The sequence below is a fragment of the Narcine bancroftii genome, chromosome 8, assembly GCF_036971445.1.
Source record: "Narcine bancroftii isolate sNarBan1 chromosome 8, sNarBan1.hap1, whole genome shotgun sequence".
Taxonomy (NCBI): domain Eukaryota; kingdom Metazoa; phylum Chordata; class Chondrichthyes; order Torpediniformes; family Narcinidae; genus Narcine; species Narcine bancroftii.
This window is the reverse complement of record NC_091476.1, coordinates 133,118,491-133,142,261: the sequence shown is the minus strand read 5'-3', so window position 1 is coordinate 133,142,261 and position 23,771 is coordinate 133,118,491. Positions and strand designations below refer to the sequence as shown.

The 23,771-nt window shown below is 43.3% G+C and overlaps 1 long non-coding RNA gene across 1 annotated transcript in view; it reads right to left on the bottom strand.

Annotated features, from left to right (window-relative positions):
* Window positions 1-23,771, bottom strand: part of LOC138741849 (uncharacterized) — a 368,971-nt gene that overhangs the window by 35,958 nt on the left and 309,242 nt on the right. The gene's annotated exons all lie outside the window — the stretch shown is intronic.

Here is a 23,771-nt window from a genome sequence, read left to right as displayed (position 1 = left end):
ACGGAAGAAAAGATACGAAACACCGGTCGATTGTGGTGTGATGATAACAACAAGTGACCATTCAACAGAGTGAGGTAAGCAGACGCCTGTTCAAACGAAGTTCTGCTATTGGCAAAGATAAAATTGTGTGTTGTCACTACTCTGCAAAAGACCTAGTTAAAGACAAGAATAAAACAAAAGGAGGTTGGAATCCCTCTACGGAGGTTGAGGTCCCTCGAGGAAAAGGAGGTTGGAATCCCTATACGGAGGTTGAGGTCCCTCGAGGAAAAGGAGGTTGGAATCCCTCTACGGAGGTTGAGGTCCCTCGAGGAAAAGGAGGTTGGAATCCCTCTACGGAGGTTGAGGTCCCTCTAGGAAAAGGAGGTTGGAATCCCTCTACGGAGGTTGAGGTCCCTCTAGGAAAAGGTTGGAATCCCTCTAAGGAGGTTGAGGTCCGGTTGGAATCCCTCTAAGGAGGTTGAGGTCCCTCTAGTAGAACGGGGTTGGAGCCCCTTGTAGCAATCTCGAGAGGTAGATTTAGACACTTGGCCAAGTAGTATAAGGTGTATGGGGTGATAGTTATTTGTTTCTATAGTGTGTAATAAGTATTTGTTTAAGAATCGTGTACCATAGTAGTGTATAATAAGTATCCGTATAAGGTGTATTGTGTTATAGTTATTTGTTTCTATAGTGTGTAATAAGTATTTGTTTAAGAATCGTGTACCATAATAGTAATAAGTATCTGTATAAGGTGTTCGGCATTTAACTGTTTTTTCATGCACGCTGGTATTGTTGCTGTGTATATCACTGTATTACTCTCGATGTTTTAAGTACTTCTGAAAAAGGGGTAGCAGAGGTTACAGATTGTACTGTTTTACAGGGTAGAGAGGGCATAGAGGCAAGGTATTTAGAATACGGATCAGGGAAACACAGTGGGGATAGGCAGTCACACAGTGAGGCATCAGTGTACACAGACTAACCGCAAAACAAACAATGTACATTTCACACAAAGGGGGAAACTAACAAGCTAACCGCAAAACAAACAATAGACACTTCACACAACCACGAGACACATAATCCCCCACCTGGCTCTCTCTCTCTGATCATCCCTGAAGGGGAACACCTGTTTTCAGGGAGCTGCTGGTCATCTGGTGGTTATATAACGTGGAAAGGGGCGAAGTAGAGTGCAGGGTGTCAAAATCCTACCAGGAGAGAGAGCCAGGGAGTACGAGGTCTAAAGGGATAAAAAATCGGAACAGAGATGGAAGGAGTAATAAGGGATGTAGGGCAAGAGTTCGGGGAAGACAGAGGAGTTCCCCCATCTGTAGACAGACAGTGGGAAAATACAAGGAATCAATTACTGGGAGGATTACCGAAGGGAGAGGAGGTACAGGCTATGGAACGGTACGAACAGATTTGGAAAGAGCTGCAGAGTCAGGGGAAGGTACCACGAGGGTTTGAAAAAATCCGGCTGTTACTGTACTTAGGAGAAGCAGAGAGGGAAGCAGCCAAGGAGGTACAGGAACATGAGGCAAAGACACAAGGGTCTTTATGGAATAAAAGAAGGCTCAAACAATAGAAAGGAGTGAAGGAACAGAGAAGGGCAGATTTACACAATATGACATTGGCTTGCATGGCTGTGGAACTGAACCTTCTACATGATATTAAAAAAGGATCCCATATCACTAAGGAGAATACGGGGGAGGTTAAGCCGTCAGCCCCGCTATATCCAAAGTTACCAGAGATATGGCCACCACCTTATCCTATTTCCCAAATGCCCGTGATGCAGATAAATGAGGGAATAGTGGAGGTCACTGAATTAGCAGGTCACGAACTCCAGGAGGCGAAGGAGAGACTTAAAAGAGTTATGCAGGAAAGGGTGGAGGACATGAAGGAGTTAACAAAGGAAATACAGAATGATGTATGTAAAGTAAGGGAGACTAGTATGCGATGGGAAAAAACAAATGAGAGAGAGCAAGTACACGAAGGACAGAATGAGATAGCTGCAGTAAGGGAACATAGTAGGTGCTTAGGAAACACAGCGGGGAGAGAGCTGGGACAAGAAGAGGAGAATAGGAAGGGATATGACCCAGCGAGTGTCAGATGGGAGCGGGAGAGAGAGCACAGTGAGGAGGCTGATATTGCTAGTGTGAGTGCTGGGAGTGAAGAGGAGGAACAGCCAGTCACGATCAAGGGAAGCATGATCACACACAGAAGACAGGGTCAGGAGAACCCTCGCTCCCCTTTGGGATATGCGTTGCGGGAAAGGGGGGAAGTACGGCTTCCAGAAAGATATAGACAGATGCCGCTAATTTATGAGGGTCCGCAAATTGGGGAAAGGTATCAACCCTTCTCATTCACTGACATGAATTGTATTTTGGACAAAATGCCACCTCCGACTGAGGGAGGTGGAGCGTGGATGGGAAAGTTCTGCCAATTTACGATGGGACATAAGATAGCCATAGGGGATTGGAGAGCATTATTGGGGAAACAGCTTGGGCTGTGGGAGATTCAGCAGGTAGAAATGATCGCAGGAATCACTAGGTGCCTCGATGCTGAGCCATTTGCCAACCATGCTACGGCAATAGGAGGGGCAATGCGGGATAAGTTTCCCGTTCCCCCCGGTGTCATGCAGTCCCTGACCTTTTCCATAAAGGAGGATGAGGAGATCTCTACTTTTTTGAGTCAGTGTAAGGAGTATTGGACCAATAAAGCAGGAGTACACCCGGCCGCAGATCCCTTGCAGACTTCTCTCTTTAGGGCTGCAGTAACAAGCGGACTGCCAGCTGTTGTGAGGGAGACGTTAGATAATAACCCTGATATTCCTGGCTGCTCGAATGAGCAATGGGAAAAACATTTGACCCATCACCTGAAACGTTACAGGGCTAAGCAAAAGGAGGACAAACAAACTACGGAGTTGGCACAAGTGCAACTCCTTAAGCTTCAATTAGCAGAGGCTAGGCAAAAGGCGAATGAGGAAAAAAAGATTTCCTCAAAGGGTGCGAACCAGATGATTCAGCAGCCACCGCAGCCACCACAAGGGAATGATACAAATTGGCACCCGGCCCCATATTGGGCACCGGGTCCCACCGATGGGGGCAGAATGGGAGGTCCAATGGGGGGATTCCGAGTAAGAGGGAGAGTTCGGAGTGCTCCACGAAGGCAGCCAGCCATATGTTTTGGATGCGGTCAGCCAGGACACTTGAAGAGAGACTGTCCCCTAGTTTGGGAGCCTCGGGACCCGGGGGCAAGGGGCTATGGACCACCACAACAGCAGCCTTGGGTCCAGCCCCAGAGATCGTCAGTGCCACCCCCGGTACATCAGGCACCCTATGCGGCTCTAGCTCCGAGGAGACAATTCCCTTTGCGGACAGAGGAGGAGCAATATTGCCCACAGTGACGGAGCCCGAGTACCCACGAGCAGGCTAGGTTGGCAGACCCTTTCCTGCAGATGAAAGTCATGGACATGAAAGTATCCTTTTTAGTGGATACAGGGGCCAGGTTTTCAACACTCACTGGCGCTGAGTTTCAAGATAAAACATCATCCTCTAGCGTCCAGCTGATAGGGTTCTCGGGTACACCAGAAAATCTGCCGTTTTCTACACCACTAGTCACTTCTGTGGCAGGACAGACTTTTACACATCAGTACATTTTGTCAGCCAGGTGCCCTACCAATCTTTTGGGCAGAGACTTGTTGTTCAAGTGCGGAGCATCCATCCTTTGTGGACCCGACGGAATAGAGGTCACCTTTCCAAATGGATTTTATATGAACTGTTCAGTAACTACACTTCATTCCGGTTCTCAAATGTTGTTGGCAGCAGCTGGAGGATCCGTGTCTGAGGGACAATGGGCTGACATTTACTGGGGGCTGCTGGAAACAGAGGACCCACAGAAGGTAGGGCTGCTAAAGTTGTATAATCAATGGAAGCCGTGGATTCAGACGTTACACCCGTATACCCCTCCCTCGGACCCTCCCCATATGACCCTCTTTTACGATAGGGATGGGGATGAAATGTATCAGCATGCCTTTTATGAAGAGGTAGAGGGCAGGCAATGGGAAATTAATTCGGACTACATAGTGATAGGAAAGGAGGGGGTGGCCGCTACGGTGGCACTGACATCTGAACAGCTGGAATGGTATGAGATGGCAGGGGAGGCCATTCCTCATGTCACCCTTGCAATTGGCACTACGCACCAGGCAAAAGATTTGGGACCGATGTGTCGGAACTTGAGGTCCCTGGGTGACTGGTCTGACACTCAAATACCGACAGTGCAGTTCTCCTCATCTGCTCAGGCATACAGAATTTGGTCCATTACATATGATCAAGTCCTCCTTGAGCATAGACAGATTGAACGATTTCATGGTAGGGAGAAGATGGATCACCCCGACTCAGCCCCTATGCTAGACTCTCTCCCTGAGGACCTGTGGTCAGTGGGTTCAGCAGATGTGGGCTTTTGTCAGCAGGTTGATCCCATAACCTTCGAACTGTCAGATTACACCCCAATTTGGCAGAGGCAGTATCCCCACAAACCTGACGCTGAGGAAGGTTTGGCAAGTACCATTGATGGCCTTATACATGCAGGGGTGTTGGAACATTCGGGTTCCAGTTGGAATACACCCATCTTACCTGTTCCTAAACAAGACACGGGCAAATATCGGATGGCCCATGACTTAAGGCGCATCAATGGTATTGTGCGAACACCCACAGTTTCAGTACCTAACCCATATACTGCCATGACTGCTTTAACCCCTAACCACAAGTGGTTCTCTTGCATTGATTTAGCGAATGCTTGCTTTTGCTTGCCGCTGGCAGAACCATTAAGAGATGTGTTTTCATTCACGTATAGAGGAAGAAAGTTGCGGTATACTAGGCTTCCGCAGGGCTTTATCTTATCTCCAGGAATTTTTAATCAGGTATTGAAAGAACAGCTGGGGGGGCTAGCACTGCCAGGTGGGGTTGTTCTGATCCAGTATGTAGATGACATCCTATTAGCTGCACCTGATCCCACTTCCTCTTTGGAGGCCACCTGCCTCCTGCTGGCGCAGCTGTTCAAGGCAGGCTTTAAAGTCTCTCGCTCAAAGCTGCAATGCTGCAGACAGGTGGTCACTTTTTTAGGCAGAATGGTCTCAGCGAAAGGCACAGGGATTTCCCCGGCACATCAAACACTAATACTACATCATCCACGACCAAAGACAGTTAAGGAAATGCTTTCCTTTTTGGGTTTGTCAGGGTATAGTAGGCAGTTTATCCCATCGTATGGTGAGTTAACACATCCACTGCGAACCTTGGTGAATGAGCAGGGGATGAGAAATCTGGGAGCTACTCTTGAGTGGACTGCACAGGCTGAGAGGAATTTTATTCTATTAAAGCAAGCTCTTACAACAGCTATAGATTTGGCTATTCCAAATTATAAACTACCTTTCTTTTTGGATGTTTCTGAAAAAGCACACACAATTGATGGTGTTCTTTTTCAGAAAAAAGGGGGTGGAAGATGTGTGCTCATGTATGTGAGTATCACACTAGACCCAACGGAAGACAGACACCCACCATGTACAAGACATGCAGCAGGAGTAGCAAAGATTCTACAAAAGGTGGCACACATAGTAATGGGACATGGCCTGACAGTATTAACAACACATAGTATTGTAGCATTTGTGAGCTCCACAGCATTTACAATGACTTCGTTAAGGCAGACGAGACTAGAAAAGATCCTGAATGCTCCAAATGTTACGTTTACCCATGAAGGCATTAACATGGCAGAAAATATGGGAGAGGGAGAACCACACTGTTGTGAGAAGAGGGTAGTAAAGGATATTAAAATAAGACCTGACTTACAGGCTACACCCTTAAGAGAACCAGATGATACCTTGTTTACCGATGGGTGTTGTTACAGACACCCCACGGATGGATTGAAAGCTGCATATGCGGTGGTACGAAAAACTACAGGAGGATTTGAAGAAATCATTACAGGGACAGTGAGAGGAAAGGAGTCAGCACAACTCGCAGAACTACAGGGAATGATAGCAGCATTAGAATGGGCAGAAGGGAAGGAGGTCAATATATATACAGACTCGGCATATGTGGTAGGGACCATACAGGTTGAACTTAGTCAATGGATCAGAAGTGGGTTTTTAACAGCAGCAAGGACCCCAATTAAACACGAGAAGGACGTTAGGAAACTAGCTGAGGCCCTCCTGAAACCAAGGGCATTAGCCGTTCTTAAGTGTAAAGGACATGATAGAACAGATTCAATGGTGGCTCGGGGAAATCAGGAAGCAGACCTGGCTGCTAAAAGGGCAGCAGGATACGGCCCTCAGTTTATTATGATACTGGCAGAAAAAACAGCACATGACTTATTACCACCGTGTAGGGTAGAAGTAATAATACAGGAACAAGCAAAGGCATCACCTCAGGAAAGGATGGTATGGGAAGAAAGGGGGGCACACAAGGATCAAGGACTATGGAGATCAATAGACGGAAGGCCAGTTTTACCATCTGGACTCATTAAACCCCTCCTCGAGGAGGCGCATGGGCTAACACACTGTGGGAAGAAGCAGATGATGAGATATTTGATACATTGGTGGCACCCCTTCCTGCCGGCGATGGTGGAGAACCATATTAGAGAGTGTGAGGTATGTATAACTTTTAATGTCAAGGCAACTGTAAAGCCACATGAAGGACAGTTCCCGTTACCAAAGTTACCAGGGCAGGAAATCGTACTGGATTATACGGACATGATTGAGAGGGTAAGTGGCTATCGATACCTCTTAGTAGCAGTAGATGTGTTCACAGGGTGGCCAGAGGCAATCCCTGCCAAAAGAGAAGATGCAAGAACGGTTTGTAAATTCCTGATCAACCAGTATATTCCGAGACACGGATTTCCTAGAAAAATTAGGTCCGATAATGGAAGTCACTTTAAGAATAGCGATCTACAGGAGGTAGAAGCAATGTTGGGATTGAAGCATGCCTTTGGAACGGTGTACCATCCACAATCGCAAGGAAAAGGGGAGAGGATGAACCAAACAATAAAAGGTAAGATCGGGAAAGTACAGGCACGGACCAAACTAAATTGGGTGGATGCGTTGCCTCTGGCATTAATGTCAATTAGGAGTTCGGTAAGTTCTGTGACAGGATTCACTCCATATGAACTACGAACGGGGCACCAGTTCCCGGGACCGGGAGCCGGAATTCAGACTACGAAGAATGAGGTAAGTTCAATGGGATGCAAGCTGTATTATGATAAACTAACGGCTCTGGTGTCAGATTTTTCACAACAGGTCACAAGTCCCAACAGAGGAGGGGAAACACCGATACCTTCAGTCGCGGAGTGGATTCTGCTAAAGGTCATCAAGAGAAAGTGGTCGGAGCCCAGGTGGACAGGACCCTACCGAGTGGTGGAGAGGACGTCCCACGCGGTTCGACTACAGGGAAAAGGCGCGACGTGGTATCATTGGAGTCAGTGTGCAGCCACGGACCCACCAGCACGGACACTGGAACAGATTCGTACGGCGGCGACTGAGAACCTGTGAGCAACTACGGACTAAGAACTTTCTGAACGGGTCCCTTTAAAGAACATATTGGACTCCGGGGACTGTTGACGGTAGAATCTACTGGTTGCCATCAAGACAATGAAGGGAGCCGGGATGAGTACTATGTGGGGACTATGGGCACTGGTAGTCCAAGCCCTTGAAGGGGCTGGGGAAGAAAACCACTGTATGAAGTGTGTGCACTCGGCTTGGGGTTCACATAACGAAAGAGAACAGTACTTTGCTGATTGGACTAACTTTCCTGAACACTGTGTGGGAACTCAGACGGGACGTAAGTGTGTGCATAATGGACAAGTGTATGATGTTAAATTTAATAGGGGATCGTTACAGGTTACGCCAAATCAAGACCGCTGTCCCCAAGGAGTAACATGGTTTTGTGCCCCTGAGGGAGACCAAGATAAGGAGAAAGGGGGCTCAATTCCCATTCAGAGGATACAGTGGGAACCCATGTGGCAAACGGGGAAACAACCATACGTATGGGACAGAGATAAGGGGGATATCTATGCCAACGCTAAACGCCAGGCAGCCACCCACAGAGCAGGGGACAATAGATGGGTAGACCTTTGCCAAACTACGGCAGAACTCTTGGGGGTAAAAAACTGTTGGGTATGTGGGGGACCCACAAGAGATGGGTCATGGCCATGGAGCGGGGAGCCACTGGAAGTGTGGGAGTTGATGAGTTTTCACGGATTGGCGGAGGAAACGCGCCCCCGCCAGATATGGCATTTAGCTAATCACCCATTAGGAGAGGAATGTATCAGGAAGGAGCAAGGCCATCATTATAAAGGAGATTCGAGGTGCACAAGGGTTAAAATCTTGGGAAAGTTCCCTCGATGGCATCCTCAGCGTCCCCGGTGGTTCCTGTCCCCACAGAAGGTAGCGAATTGCAAATCTATCACCGCTCCCTCCCGTGGGAAAGTGGTATGGAATTGCACGGGCATGAATCCATATGAAGGGGTTCCCTCACTCAGACAATTTTGGGCGCATCCCTATCCACATGGATTTGCCCCAGAGGGATTATATTGGATTTGTGGGAATATGGCATACACTTTTTTGGAGCCAGACTGGAGGGGAACGTGCTGTATAGGTATCATTCAACCACAATTTGTGCTGTTACCACAGAACGACTCACATCAGTTAGCCACACAGGTATATCAGGGGCTACACCAGAAAAGGGAGTTAAAGATCGGTGAGTGGGGAGAGGACTGGCCCCCAGAGCGTATTATTTCTTATTATGGACCTGCCACTTGGGCCCAGGATGGGTCCTGGGGATATCGAACCCCAATTTACATGTTAAACCGTCTGATTCGCTTACAAGCTATTTTGGAAATTATCTTCAGGTATTCGCAAATTAGCTCACGTCCCGGTTCAGACCTGGCGACCCTTGGGCAGCGCATGGCTGGGAAATTTGTTCTCTGGAGACTGGGGATGGATACATACTATAGTGCTAGTTGCTGGATTTGTGGTTTTGGCGTTGATTCTGATCCCATGCATCCTTCCCTGCCTCCAGTGCCTCATTCAACGAGCGCTGTCACATAGAGACATCCCCAGACCCCAAGGCATGTATTTGTCCCTACTGCCCTCTCAAGAGTGTAATGATTACAAGGGATCAGAAATGCCAACCCTGGCATGTAACCCGGATTTCTCTATCTAATAAGTTAACTGGTGGTTGGTCTCATTTTCATGAGACCAAAAGGGGGACTGTTGGAATCTAGGGGTTAAAACATTATGAAATAAATGATTAATCAATAAGTTTATTTGTACTGCATGAGTCAGGGAAAGAGGAATGTGGCTAAGTGGCTGTCACAGCATGGAGCAAAGTTGGCTGAACAAAATTGGCTGCTCCCAAGATACAGGGAGAGGATATGCATAAAACGATTTAGGAGGAATGCTCAACTGAAGGAGGTGGGAAGTAGCACAGGAGACACAGGCCAGATCAGAACAAAGAATGGCCCGCAAGAATCAAAGGGAATGGAAAACCAGTCTAGGAGGAAGATTAAGGCATGAGGAGGTGTTAAAGAGAACAGCAGAAATTAGCCAGACAGGGACCGAATGGTGATTAGAAATATCTGGGGATGAATTAATTTCAGATCTAAACAACAGGATAGTCTGGCCTGGAGGATTAACATGGGAATGCTACACCCCAGAAATCTGCAAAACAGGAGATGACTTGTGATAACCCTTATGCAAAAAGATCTAGCAGGGAAAACAACTTTTGTTCTGTGTGATAAGATTGACCTATATAAACTGTGCCAACTGGACAATAGGGGTCAGTCTCGGGGAGTAGCTCACTGGCAGGTGACCTATGAACTAACAGACTGACCCAGAGCTCTGTTAAGTTTTATTCTTGTGCTGTGCTGTGTGGTGTAATAAACTGACTGTTGAACCGAATACCTTCTCCTATCACTTCATTCAACGAACGCGCTGGACTCAGTTCACACATAGACTAAATTAAGAGTAAATAAATTAAAGCCAGAGTCCAACACTGGACAGGCCTTGCAGTGAAGGGATCTGTTCCTGTTGCTTCCAGAATGACTCCAAGTCATAGAACAGCATGTCTGAGACTATAATCATGTCAGCCACTCAATCTACAGATATTTGTCAAAGAAACTTGAGCATTTTATTTGAAACTAATTTTGAAGAAATCATTGAAGGATATTTATCATTCATTCCTATTTCTGTGGATTCTATTAATGAAGGTCCTGTGATTTTTCAGATGAAGCTGTGCAGCAAAGCATTTATCCAGTATCCCATCTCGCCCTTCCCCGTGATGTCGCCTGCTTCGGTCTTACACACAGCTTGATGCAGCCACACACCAAGGTAACGGTCAGTATGAGGGTGTTGTTGGTAAACTTCACCCCCTGTTATCTGAGGACATGCATTTCCAAAATCTCCAGATGAAATTGGACTGCCACAAAAGATGAGCACAGTATGGGCTGCACCAGGTACAGCAACACAAAGAGCACCTCACACCTGACAACCAGATTCTTGCCCACCTTTGAGAGGGTTCTCCACTCCCACAGTCCAATATTTTTTTTGTTTCACCTTGCTCTGGCCAACTTTTGTTCCATGCCTCTGTTCCTCCAAACCAGATTCCCAGCACCTTCAAATAATCAGACCTGAGGTCGTCAAGAGTATCAAGTTCCTTGGAGTGCACTTGGCGGAGAATCCCACCTGGTCCCTTAACACCATAGCCAAGAAACCCCAGCAGCGCCTTGACTTTCTGTGAAGGCTGAGGAAAGTTCATCTCCCACCTTCCATCTTCACTACATTCTACAGAGGATGTATTGAGATCACCCTGAGCAACTGCATAATTGTCTAGTTTGAAAGCTATACCACCTTGGACTGAAAGACCCTGCAGAGGATAGTGAAGTCAGCTGAAAAGATCATTGGGGGCTCTCTTCTTACCATGAAGGACATCTACAACACTTGATGTAGGTGAAAGGTATTAAACATTATGATTGACTCCATACATCCCTCATATAAACTATTCTCCCTTCTGCCATCTGGTAGGAGGTACCATAGCACTCAGGTCCCTGCTTCCAAACTTGTTCCTCAATATTTTACCCCAAGCCATTAGCCTCCTGAATTCCCAGAACATATATAGATAAGTGTACTGTGGCTTTTTACTGTATATGTCTTAATATTTTAATGAGTTTAACATCTACTCAAACTTGTATTTATGTAAATATGCTCCATGGTTCTGGAGAAACACCATCACATCTTTACTGTGCGAGCATGGTATGAATGATAAATAAAGTGATGACAACTAGTCTGGCCAGTTGCCAAAGAGTAAGGTGTCACTCCTTTTGCAGTTGACTCTGGTCCCAAAGGCCAGTTCAAAGTGGATGCAGATGCTAATCTCTGTGCATGGATCTGAGTATCTGAGCCATCATCCACGTACAGTGAGGCTTTACAATGGACATTTCAGGATATTTCCCAGTCCCCAATATGAGTTGGAGCTGATCGTTGCCTTGCCTCTATTCCCACATCACCTCTGAGTGGTGGTGGTCATGCTCATGGGTAGATAATTGTTTTTAAAGGAAATGCTTCTGTGTGAGCAATAACTAATCAAGTGTTGAAGTGAATCTTAATGGACACTGGCATTAGTTTATTCTGGTTCTCCCCAAAATGGTTCCAAAAATAGAAGGTTACTATAGTGATGTGTATTTGAAGAAGTTCTTTCACTATTTTATTTGGCAGCTCTGACAAAGGTTCACAGTTGGTGGTCAATTCTGTAGGATGATGCATGTTTTCTGTGATCTACAGGAAATTACTCTGTTAATTGATGTCGGCTGAGGTTCCTGAAGAATATTTGGGCTGAGATCACAAACATGAAGATCTCGGGTTTATTTGGATTTGTGAAATAGCATGAGAATTCCATGTGTTGACGCTCTGGTGAACTTGTGGAAGCCTGTATGATCAAAGGTTGCTGCTTCAATAATCTTGATTTGTATGCTATCTGGTACACATGCAGCTTAAAGGGTTAATTAGGACCCTCCAGACGTGTCACAACAAGTAATAATGGTTTATGAGTTAGATGTCACTCAAACTGCTTAATAATCAGGTGCACCATATTCTCTCAGTATTTAAATATTGATAGTTTCCATGTAGTTTCGATTTTAAATTCAACAGTTTTGCAAAGCAGGTCCGTTATTTGGGATTTAATTTATTTTTCTGAGAATCTGTACTAGGGATATTGAAGCTTAGTGCTGCATGAGATGATGTGACAGAGTCAGATCAGATTTCTCCCTGGTGAATTTGCATTGACATGTCAAATAAGTAAGTAAATCAAACTTCATTTAGTTTGTGAATGTAGTATTACAGACACACACAAAAACGCATGTGCTTGCGTGCGCGCACACAGACACACACTCACATGCATGCGCACTTACACATGCACAATTTCACACAGGCCCACACATTCACTAATGCATATGCATGAATGAACTGAATGTACATGCAGTATGTAAACTTTGAATAGATATACACATAATGCCATATAAAAAAGTGCATAATGTGCACACCTAAATGTTACATGTACACGAACGTGCAGTTACAGATGAATGCACAACCACATAAATGCAAGCAAATGCTGTCCTCCACACAAGTGTATGGACATACAAGCACACAAAAGTGTGCACTCCTAAATCTACATGTACAAATGCATATGACAGTTTGTGAGTTTGATAAAGTCTCAGTACAAATTTTCAAACATTGCTGTTTTGTTAATTTAGTGTAGATTTGTGAGATGACTTGTTTGCAATATCCCATCCTGCCTGTTGGATAAAACACCTTTTTGATTATACAATGCATGACCAGATAATTAGTGCTTTTGACAAGCTTCAGGCAGGAGGATATTTTTAAATGATATCTGCCAGCCTATGTATTCAGTCGGCAGTATCAAAGCAAACTCAGAAAACCGTGAACCTGGGTAGCTCTGATATTTATGCTACAGATCTTCAGCAAAGAATCTACCAGAATATGTGTCAATCCTGAATTATTCAGTGGGATCTTTTCCTTTCAATATCAAGTGGATATGTGATAAACAAAAGTCATTCTAAGACCATCATTAAACCAATATAAAGAAAATGGATTTTGTGAAGTATTGTTTTTAAAAAAAGATTTTAACTAAAAGAGGAAAGGCTTGGATTTTTTAAAATCACCCCTGATATCCCCCTTACAACCTTCAAAAACCCTTCACTGTGTGGGGAATACTTATCAAGTATATGGTGTTGAAGGAAACGTGGCATCCAGGCTGTTCAAGGCCCCTCAATCACCAGTGAGATGGTGGCCAGACAATGTGTATTGCAAATGCCAACGAAGAAATAAATATTGGCCCAAGGATACCTCCCTGCTGTTTTTTTGAAATTGTACCATGGGATCTATCATAAAGAAAGTAGATAGGATCTCAGCTTGATGACTCATTTGAAGGCTGGGTTTTGTTGGCTTAGGAGGGGAAAGGGAGTAAATGCCAAAATAGACAGTGCATCTCATAATTCAAATTGTATTTCTGAAGTTGCAGATCAGGCAGTTTATTTGTATTTTGGATGAAATTAAAGGTCAGAAAGTTGGAACTATTTGAATTAGAGTTTTCCATTTGTTTATTGAAATGTCAGATTTGCCATGGCTGGCTGGATGCTGAGATCTAATGGTTAGCAGCAAATATGAGTACGGACACACATTGCAGAATTAGTTCCATGGGAGTATTGCTCATTCTGCATCAATTTGCCAGGTACCTAACAGACATCCTGACATTGATATCTCAGACAGTGGCTGTATCTTGGGAACAATAAATGTAAAATTTGCTTCCTTGTTTTAATTGCCACAGTAACAAGACTCTCAAACTTATACTTTGCTTCATGATTTTAATTCAATGGCATCTTAGTTACCTGCAGGAAAGTGAGATCAAATGTTTATCTTTCCCAGTATAAGTGAGAAATAACCTGTAACAAGTGTGACAAAAAGGCAAAGCTTGACAGACTTGAAACTTCTTTTCTGCCTTCCCTATAGATCATGGGAGGCCAACCTTTTAATTTTTAATTTAGACATACAGTGAGGTAACAGGCCATTTCGGCCCATGAGTCCATACTGAGGGGTGTAGGTTAATTGGCTGTTACTGGGTGGTATGTCTAAATTAAAAGGTTGGCCACTCCTGTTCTAGATTATCCCATTCTGCTGAAGGATAATTTATCTGAATCTTTAGCTGTTTATCTCTTCACAGATGCTGCTTTAATCTGCTGAAAAAATCATTTTTCTGTTTTTTTGTGTCAGTTACTGCTTCTGCAGTGTGAGAGATGGGAAAATTGATCTAAAATTATGAACATGGAAGAAACTAAAGTTCATCAGTAAAATGGCTGTAACCAGTTCAAACAGGATAAGCTTGGGGCTTAGGATGCAGGAAAGCAGAGTCAGCACGATTAACATAAGAATCTTCTAGTCTTTGTGACAAGACCATAGGACTAAGATAAGGAATGGTAAGGTACAATAGAATGTAGGAAGTTGAGGTAGTCTGGATCAGATAAGGGTCTCCTAGCCCTGGACAGAAGTACCAAGTCATACATTTCTAATTAGCTAACCATACACAGATTTATACATATGAAATTAGCCAACCCTAGATAGAATGAGTCAACTCTGCATATCAAGAGACTGTAGCCCAGAGAATCAGGAAGGTGTGAATAAGGACAATGACATGATGGGGCACCCACAGGATACCCCCTGGTCCTCCAAGTGTACTGAAACTGCACTTAGGCAGGAAGGATTACCTATGCCAAACCCATCCAGGGGGGCAGAAGAATGTAAGGGGGAGGGCATTCTGATACTGAAATTGACTGTATAAAAGTTGGGTGAGCCCCAGTATGTGTGTGTATTCCCAGGGTAAGGGGAAGCACCCAACTTTGCATTGTTGTAGTAATAAATGTTCTTTGTTCTCAATTTTTGTCTCGAGCAATTTCTTTAAAGGTACTTTAATTTCTAACAGCAGTATTTTTATTTGCAAACTGTGTTATGACATTCCTGAATCTCTCTGTGTCTGTCCATGAAGGATCACCGAAGGGTCGTGGTGAAAAATAGGATGAACTCCAGAGATCTTGATGGTTGTAATAAGTGGAAGATCTCAATAAGCTAAGAAAATCTTTCTTAAAGTCATTTGGAGCTAAAGTGCTGCAAAACAATCAGTAAGTGCTCCAGTTGTGGCCCCTTTCTCTAGCAATCAGATAGGGGATGCTAAAATGATAAGAATTTGGCAGAGGAAATATCAGATAGGGGATGTGTTAAACTTTGGACATAAATAAAAGATAAGCATCAACAATTTCTCTAACAAACTCAGGAAATAATAAATAAAAGTATTTATTTGCTCTGAGAACAGAGGAAATGTGGAATTTGTTCTGACAAAGACAGGTTAAGGCAAATATTGAGGATGCAATTATCAGATAAATAGAGAAGGAGGAAAGACCCAGGAAGATGTGAAGGTGGGGCCAATGCTCTGAGGCTGTGCTGCCAATTCTATGCAAGTCTTAGAATTATAGATCTTAAACTTTCTAAAAATAATTGGAAAGCATTTTAAAGGATTTTTTTCTGATGTTGCTCTCAACATATGTAAAAACTTGTAGAGGAAGGAATGAAAAAGATACACAAACTATCATTGTTTTTTTATATGCTTCTCCAAGTCGGAAAGGAGAAAAAACAATTCCATTAAAGCCCTATGCAATCTCAGGACCTCAATAACGTTATGCAGCCAATTATACTGCTTTGACATGCATCTGTTAAACAAAACAGTTGGCAGATACTGGGGTTGAGTGCAATGCACAAACATGCTGGAGAAACTTAGCAAGTGACGTAGCATCTGTTGGAAGTAAAGGGTAACCAACATTGGTAATATTGGCCTGTGCCCTCTTCTGGAGCTCTTCTTGCCCTCAGCACCCTCCCAAATTTTTGGTCCCAATACCTAGTTCTCATAAGCCAGTTTCCAGCAGCCTAAAGCCTTTGTCAGCCTGTGTAGCCTCTCTTCCTATGATTTTACTCCACCCCTTTTACCCATCAAGCTCTTGATCCACCATCTCTTTTCATTTATTACCAATCCCAGATTTTAACTTTGCATCTTACTCTCTCAGCTCTCGTCCCAGCCCCATATCATTCCTTGCTTCCCAATTCTAAGGATGTTTCTTCCTTTTCTCTCTCTCCCTCATCTCATCCTGCTCAAATCTTTAAGTACCATGAGCAACTACACATTGGAATTTATATGTTATCTTTCATGACTTCAAGATCTTCCAAGGTTATTTGTTACCAATGGAGAGGTTTTGAGGCATGGCCACTGCCTATCAGAAATGCACCCCAATTTGCATAGAGAAAGCTCCAAAAATGCCATATGAAGGGGCTTGGGGTTAATCACAATTGCACCATCCATTTATGATGCTTTTCTCCTTGGAGATTTTGAATTAAGATCCACCAATCGCACATTTATTCTGGTATAAGCATTTGGGTGCAAATTTAAACAATTAATCTACTTTATATATTTTCCAGCTGCCAACAAGAATGAGCTGATGGATTTGTAATTGGGATAATGTTACTGATGGGTAAAGGAAGCCTTGAGTTGCATGGATCTTCAGCATTGACATCTGTTTTTAGAATTGCATCAATTTGTAGTAAAGCCACTTCTGCAATGTTATTGTAATATAATTTACACTGTTCCTGTCATTTTGAGGGTGAGTGGTGAATTTTTTATTCTTTTGCATCCATTTGTTGATATGTGATGACAGTAAAGATTAGAAGATGTGCCAATATCATTCTCATACTCATTGACACTCCCCTGGGTTTGGGGGACAGTTAATAAGAGGAGATGCTTGTATTGCTGTGGAGTAATTGAATGGAAAATCTAGCATGGTTCTGAAACTTCCATTTTTGTATATTTTCCAGTAAACAATAGAGGGAAGTGGTAAATGCAACACTGAGATTATGCAGGGTAATTGCCTTGAGCTGAATGATGTCTGGTAGAATGCTACTTTATAACACTTGTTGTCAGTTCTCATTGCACTTCAATGGCAGTGCACAAGATACAAAATTATTAAACCTCACTTTCACATATTGTTATCCATATGTTCAATTTCTTTATGTATGAGATTTAAAAGCATTTCACAATTCTCTTTCTTGACCAATTTAGCTACTCAGATGATGCAAGTCCCCTAGTGTTAATTAAAAGTTCCCCATGCCTTTGTGAATCCTGGCCACCTGACTGTGGGATTCTCCATGCAGCAGTACTCCCTGGATGTGCACTGTATTCGTTGTCTCGGAGAAACAGTTTGAAATGCCCGGTTTCCTTTTCACAGACACTCAGCGGAAGTCTTGTCCTTATCTATGGATGGTTAGGGTTTGGAAGGAGAGGGGCTGAATGCAGGCAAATGGGACTAGCCCAGAATGCTAAAGGACTTGCTGTTTTAATGAGAAGCTGCTTGCTCCTTTGAGCCTGCCCCCCCATTGAAGATCGTGATTGTCCACTCACTCAGCTTGTCCATATCCCCTTGAAGCCTTTTTGTTCCTTGCTCAGAAATTTATTCAATTTTTTTTGAATGAACATAACCAATGAACATTCTGTGTTTTTTGAGGTAGTCAATTTCAAAACTTCATCACTCTCCTAATGAAGAAATTTTTCCTCCTCTCAGTCCTGAGATGGCCTACTCTTTATTCTCAAACTGTGCTCCTTGTCAAAGATTCCTCTATTAGGAATCAAATTTTTCCAAGCCCTTCATGAATTCAGTCATATTTGAAAAAAACATTTTTTTTCATCAGTATTTGCACAGAAAATTGGCAAAGAGTTGTGGGAAGTAAGAAAAGCCAGCAGGGAAGTCGTGGAACCTATAGAGATTAAAGAGGAGGAAATGTTTGTTACCTTAAAGCAAATAAGGGTTTGGCACCAGAGGATTGGAGGGTAGCTCATGTTGTTCTATTGTTTAATAAAGACTCCAAAAGTAACCCTGGAATTTATAGGCCAGTGAGCCTGTCGTCAGTAGTAGGTAAATTATTGGAAGATGTTTCAAGAGATCAGATATACAAGTATTTAGATAGTCACGGACTGTCAACATGACTTTGTGCATGGTAGATCGTTTTTCAATTAGATTACCAGGAATGTTGATGAAGGAAAGGCTGTGGAAATTGTCTACGTGGACTTCAGTTCGTCAGGAAGGTTCAGATGCTTGGTATTCAAGTTGAAATAATAAAGTGGATTTGACAATGGCTGAATGGGAGAAGTCAGAGAGTAGTGGTGGATGATTGCTTCTCAGACTGGAAGCTTTTGATTAGTGATGTGCCTCAGGGATTGGTGCTAGGACCATTGTTGTTTGTCCTCTATCTCACTGATCTGGATGTTAATGTAGTAAATTTGATCAGCAAGTTTGTAGATTTCACAAAGATTGGAGGCATTGTGGAAAGTGAGGATGGCTTTTATTAGGTTGCAGAGGGATGTGGAGCAGTTGGAAAAATGGACTGAAAAATGGCAGGTGGAATTTAATGCAGACAGGTGGGAGAAGTTGCATTTTAGAAGGACAAACCAAGAAAGGACCTACACAGTAAATGGTAGGGCACTGAGGAGTGCAGTAGAACAGAAAGATCTGGAAATATGGATACACAATTCTCTGCAAGTGGTGTCACAAGAAGATAGGGCTGTAAAGAGAGCTTTTGGTATATTGGTTTTCATAGATCAAAGTATTTTGTATAGGAATTGGGATGTTATGGTAAAGTTGTATAAGACATTGGTGAGGTCAAATTTGGAATATTGTGTGCAGTTTTGGTCACCTAACTACAGGAAAGATATCAATAAGATAGAAAGAGTGCAGATTAGATTTACTAAGATGTTGTCTGGACTTCAGGAACTGAGTTACAGGGAAAGATTAAACAGGTTAGGGTTTATTCCCTGGAATGTAGAAGAATGAAGGAGATTTGATAGACATATTTAAAATTATGAGGGGAATAGAGAGAGTAAATGTAGATAGGATACAAACCAGAGGACATGAGTTGAGGGTGAAGGGGGAAAGGTTTAGGGGGAACATGAGAGGAAACTGCATCACACAGAGAATGATGGGATTGTGGAACGAGCTGTCAGCTGAAGTGGTGAATGTGGGCTCAATTTTAACATTTAAGAAGAATTTGGACAGGTACATGGGTGGGAGAGGTATGGAGGGCTGTAGATTAGGTGCAGGTCAGTGGGACTAGGCAGACAAGTGGTTCGGCACAGACTAGAAGGGGCGAAGGTGCTTGTTTCCATGCTTTAATGTTCTATTGTTTTATGATGAGATGTCCTCTTGTTCTTGTAAATGAGAGAATGCAGTCCCATTCTGCTTCAATCTTGCGAAACACTGGTGATCTTATGCCAAATACACCTTTTCTTTGATAAGACCAAAATTGATGTGGAATATTCCTGGTAACACCTCAAAAGGCCATGTACAATTGCAGTAAAACTTCCTTGCATCTTTGTTCAAACCCTCTCATAATTAAAGAATGTTACCATTTTCCCTCTGTATGTTTATCTTCAGCACCTTGATTACAAAGACGACCAGGTCCCAATGAATGTCGGCACCACCTGACTTCCCACCATTTGACAAATAACAAAGAGAATGATCTCACCTTTTTTTTCCATATTACAGACCATCTCCCATCTGGGCACTCACTCAGCTTGTCGATTTCATGTTGAACCATTTTTAAAATTTCTGCTCCCTACTTGCAATCCCTGCTACTTTTGTATTATCAGCAAATCTGGAAATATTACATTTCATCCTTCAGCCAATTTGCTGATATTGATGGTGAAGAGTTGGACCCAGGCATCGATTGCTGCAGTCTGCCACTAGACACAGCATGTCAACCTGAGGATAACCCATTTATTCTGGCCAATCTGAAAAGGAGCAGCTGACTAAAGGATTTTATGTGAAACAGGAGTGAGATGAACAGGAGCAGAAATTGTCTCTTTATTCTTCCCCCTTTGGGAAGGCAATGACATTGTTTGCAATTATCTTGCTTTAATTTCACTGCAAAGAGTTCAGGATGGAGATGAAAGCAAAAGTTCTTTTGACATTGTGGTTCAAATCTGAATTGTGGCACTAGGGTAATAAGGGAGGCACATTCACTGAGTAGTTGAAAGGAGAGAATTTGCAGGGTGTTCTTACAGAGAGCTGCTACAGATTCAATGGTCCAAATCACCTTTGTTTCTGTGTTATAATTCAACTCCAACGTTCAGTCATAGAATTTTACAGCACAGTGGCATGGTTAACATAGCTGTTAGCGAAACACAGTGGCACGGTTAACGTAGCTGTTAGCGAAACACAGTGGCACGGTTAACGTAGCTGTTAGCGAAAAACAGTCACAGAACCAGAAACTTGGGTTTGAATCCGATGCTGTCTGAAAGGAGTCTGTATGTTCTCCCCTTATCTGTGAGGGATTGCTCTGGTTTCCTTCCATCTTTCAAAATGTACCAGGGTTTTGGGTCAATTGGATGTCATTGGGTGGCACAGGCTCATGGGCTGAAAGGGCCTGTTACTGAGCTCTGTCTCAATTGAATTAAAATTAGAAACAGCCCCTTCTGCCCACATTATTCATGTCAGGTAAGCTCGTCTCATTTGCCTGTTCAGTCCATATCCTTCCAAACTTTCCCATCCTGTCTAAATGTCTTCCAAATGTTACACTTCCACTTTCTCTGGCAATTATTTCCATAAACCCACCAATCTCTGTGTGGAAAAAGGTGCCTCTTGAGTTACTTTTAAATCTTTCCCTTCTCACCTTGATCCTATGCTCTCTAGTTTTAGATTTTCTTGCCCTGCAAAAAAAAAAGACTATTAACTTTATCTATGCCTCTCAAGATTATAGAAACCTATAACAGGGGTAGCCAAACCTTTTTGGTTTTGGACCACATACAGAAAAACCTAAGGAGTCATGGGCCAAACAATATTAAGCCTGACAATTTTCAACCAGTTGCATTGCAAAATAAAGCAGTGATTTGTAGACAAGAAAACCTCTCTGCCATTGAAAAATAATTTTTGAACAAAATAACTACTGAACAGTTTAACTTTTGACATTACAGTATATTTATGTGTTCACATATTACAGTAGACATTTCTGTATCTGCTGATCTAAAATTTAATTTAAATGAATACAATAAAACTCTTTAAAACTCCTATTCAAAATTCAGTGCAAAATAAAAAGCTGGGTGCAAAATAAGAACAGGAGAAAAGATTAAGGAAGGGACAAGGCAGTCTCTAATATTCCTCCACAATTCTGTGAATATAATTCATGGCCCAAATCTCCACATTAATGATTATGATTGCCATATGCAAATCTGAAGAGAGGCTATTGGGCTTCGGTGAGAAGAGGCTGAGAAGGTGCAAGAGTTGAGGCAAAGTAAGGGTAGGCTTTTTTTAACTTTTTTTTCATGTTTCAAAGATAGTGGGAATGGCAGCCAGGGCAGGGACATGCTCCACTTGCAAGAGGTGGATTGTTAAGAAAGCCAACATCATCCCTGATGATTTAATCTGCGAGAAGTGCATCCAACTGCAGCTCTTTACAAACCAAATTAAGGAACAGGAGCTGGAGTTGGATGAACTCCAGATCATTTGGTAGACAGGAGGCAGGATGGTGACAGTCAGGAGAGAAAAAGGGAATGGGTAGTCAGTGCCTGGTACTCCTGTGGCTGTTTCCCCTCAATGACAAGTAGATGACCTGCCAGGCACAAGCCACACCAGTCAGTTCTCTGGCACAGAGTCTAGCCTTGTGGCTAAGAAGGGAAGGAAGAAGAAGAGGTGGGCTGTAGTGATAAGTGATTCCATAGTCAGGGAGATTGTCTATTTTGATGGCATGTTACCTCACTGGTGCCAAGATCTTAGATATCTCCGATCGAGTTCATGCTATTCACAGGAGGGAGGGTGAGCAGCCAGTTGTTGTTGTCCATGTAAGACTAATAATGTGAGTGAGAAGGGTAAAGAAGTACTGCAAGGATAGTTCAGGGAGTTAGGCACTAGGCTGAAGAACAAGATCTCCAGGGTTGTGATGTCAGGATTGCTACTTGTGCCATATGCCAGTGAAGTCAGAAAAAAGAGGATTATGCAGCTTAACACTTAGCTAAAGAGAGAGTGCAAGAGGGAGGGCTTCAGGTTTCTGGATCACTTGGTTCCCTTCCAGGGAAGGTGGAAGTGTTGGTTTGCAACTGAACTGGAGGGCAGGTGGGGGTGGTTGGGGGGGGGGGGTGAATATCCTTGTGGGAAGGTTTGCTAGTGCTGCTTCAGGGCATTTAAACAAGATTTTCAGGGGAATGATGTGGCTTGTGGAGGATTACTTGACCTCCCTGTCTGGAAGCTAGTCAGAAGTCGCATCACCTGCCAATCAAGGTTGGACTTTGTCCACCCATTAGTGCACACTTTGATCTTGGCTCATTTGCATAACTCAGTGTCATCATTGCCCAGATCACAACTCTATAAAGTCCAACAAGTGGAACAGTTCACCCTCTTTTGCCTTTTGTTCCTAGCCATGAACCCTGCTCCACACCAGGTTGCAGCTCTGGACATAACTGGAGGAATCATGGGTAAGTAGTGCACTACATTTAGTTAGGCAATAATGTGTTATAATAATACTTGCAGTGAGCTACACCCCATTAGTACAGGGAATTGGGAGTGTGAGTAGAAGTCCCTATCTTGCGTGTGTGTGTGTGTGTGTGTGTGTGTGTGTGTGTGTGTGTGTGTGTGTGTGTGTGTGTGTGTGTGTGTGTGTGTGTGTGTGTGTGTGCGCGAGAGAGTGGTAGTGTAATTGGTATTGGGGACCTAATGTGCTTGATTACACCATTACAGTGATTAAGCTCTGTATTGTGCAGAGAATAGGCAGCCTCTGCTATCAGAATCCACCGGGTTCGATGTGAATGCAAATCCAGTTATATTAGTAGTTTGAGTATTGAGTATTGTTTAGCATCTTTCCATGTTTAATTCCTTTCTGTGTACAATAAAGTTACCCTTGGCTGTAAAACTTGTGTTTGGACTTGCCCCTCCCTGAACCCACCAAACCTGATACAATCCCAACACAACAGATGGGAACCACAGTACCAGAATAGATATGAAAGTGGAGGGGGTAAAAGATGAACTGAAGATTGCATGTAACATCAAAAGTCTAAGGATTCTTCATGGTGGCAATTTTTTTTCTGGTGCATCTATTTCAATGCAAAAAGTATTGTAGGAAAGGCAGACTAGCTTAGAGTGTGGCATGTGGAATTATGATATTGTGGCCTTCCGTGAAACTTGGTTGCAGGATGGGCACAACTGACAGCTCAATGTTCTGGGCTTCCGTTGTTTTAGACGCGTTACATATAAGGGGAAGAGGCATTGGTAGACAATGTGAAGGAAAATCCTAAGAGTTTCTACAGGTACATGTATGTATATTAAGAGCAAAAGGACAGTAAGGGACAAAATTGGTTCCCTTAAAGATCAGAGTGGTCAGCGATGTATGAAGCTAGACTAGATGGAGATCTTAAATGTTTTAATTGGATCATTACTTAGGAAACTGGCACAGAGTCTAAGGAAGTAAGAAAAACAAGCAGTGAGATCATGGAGCTTGTTCCGAGGAGGAGGTTCTTCTATCTTAAAACAAATAAGGGTGGATAAATCCCCACAGACTGAAAAGATATTCCCTTGGACCTTGATGGAGACTAGTATAGAAATTGCAGGAGCTCTGGCAGAAATATTTAAAATGTCCTTAGCCACAGATGAGGAGCTGGAGGATTGGA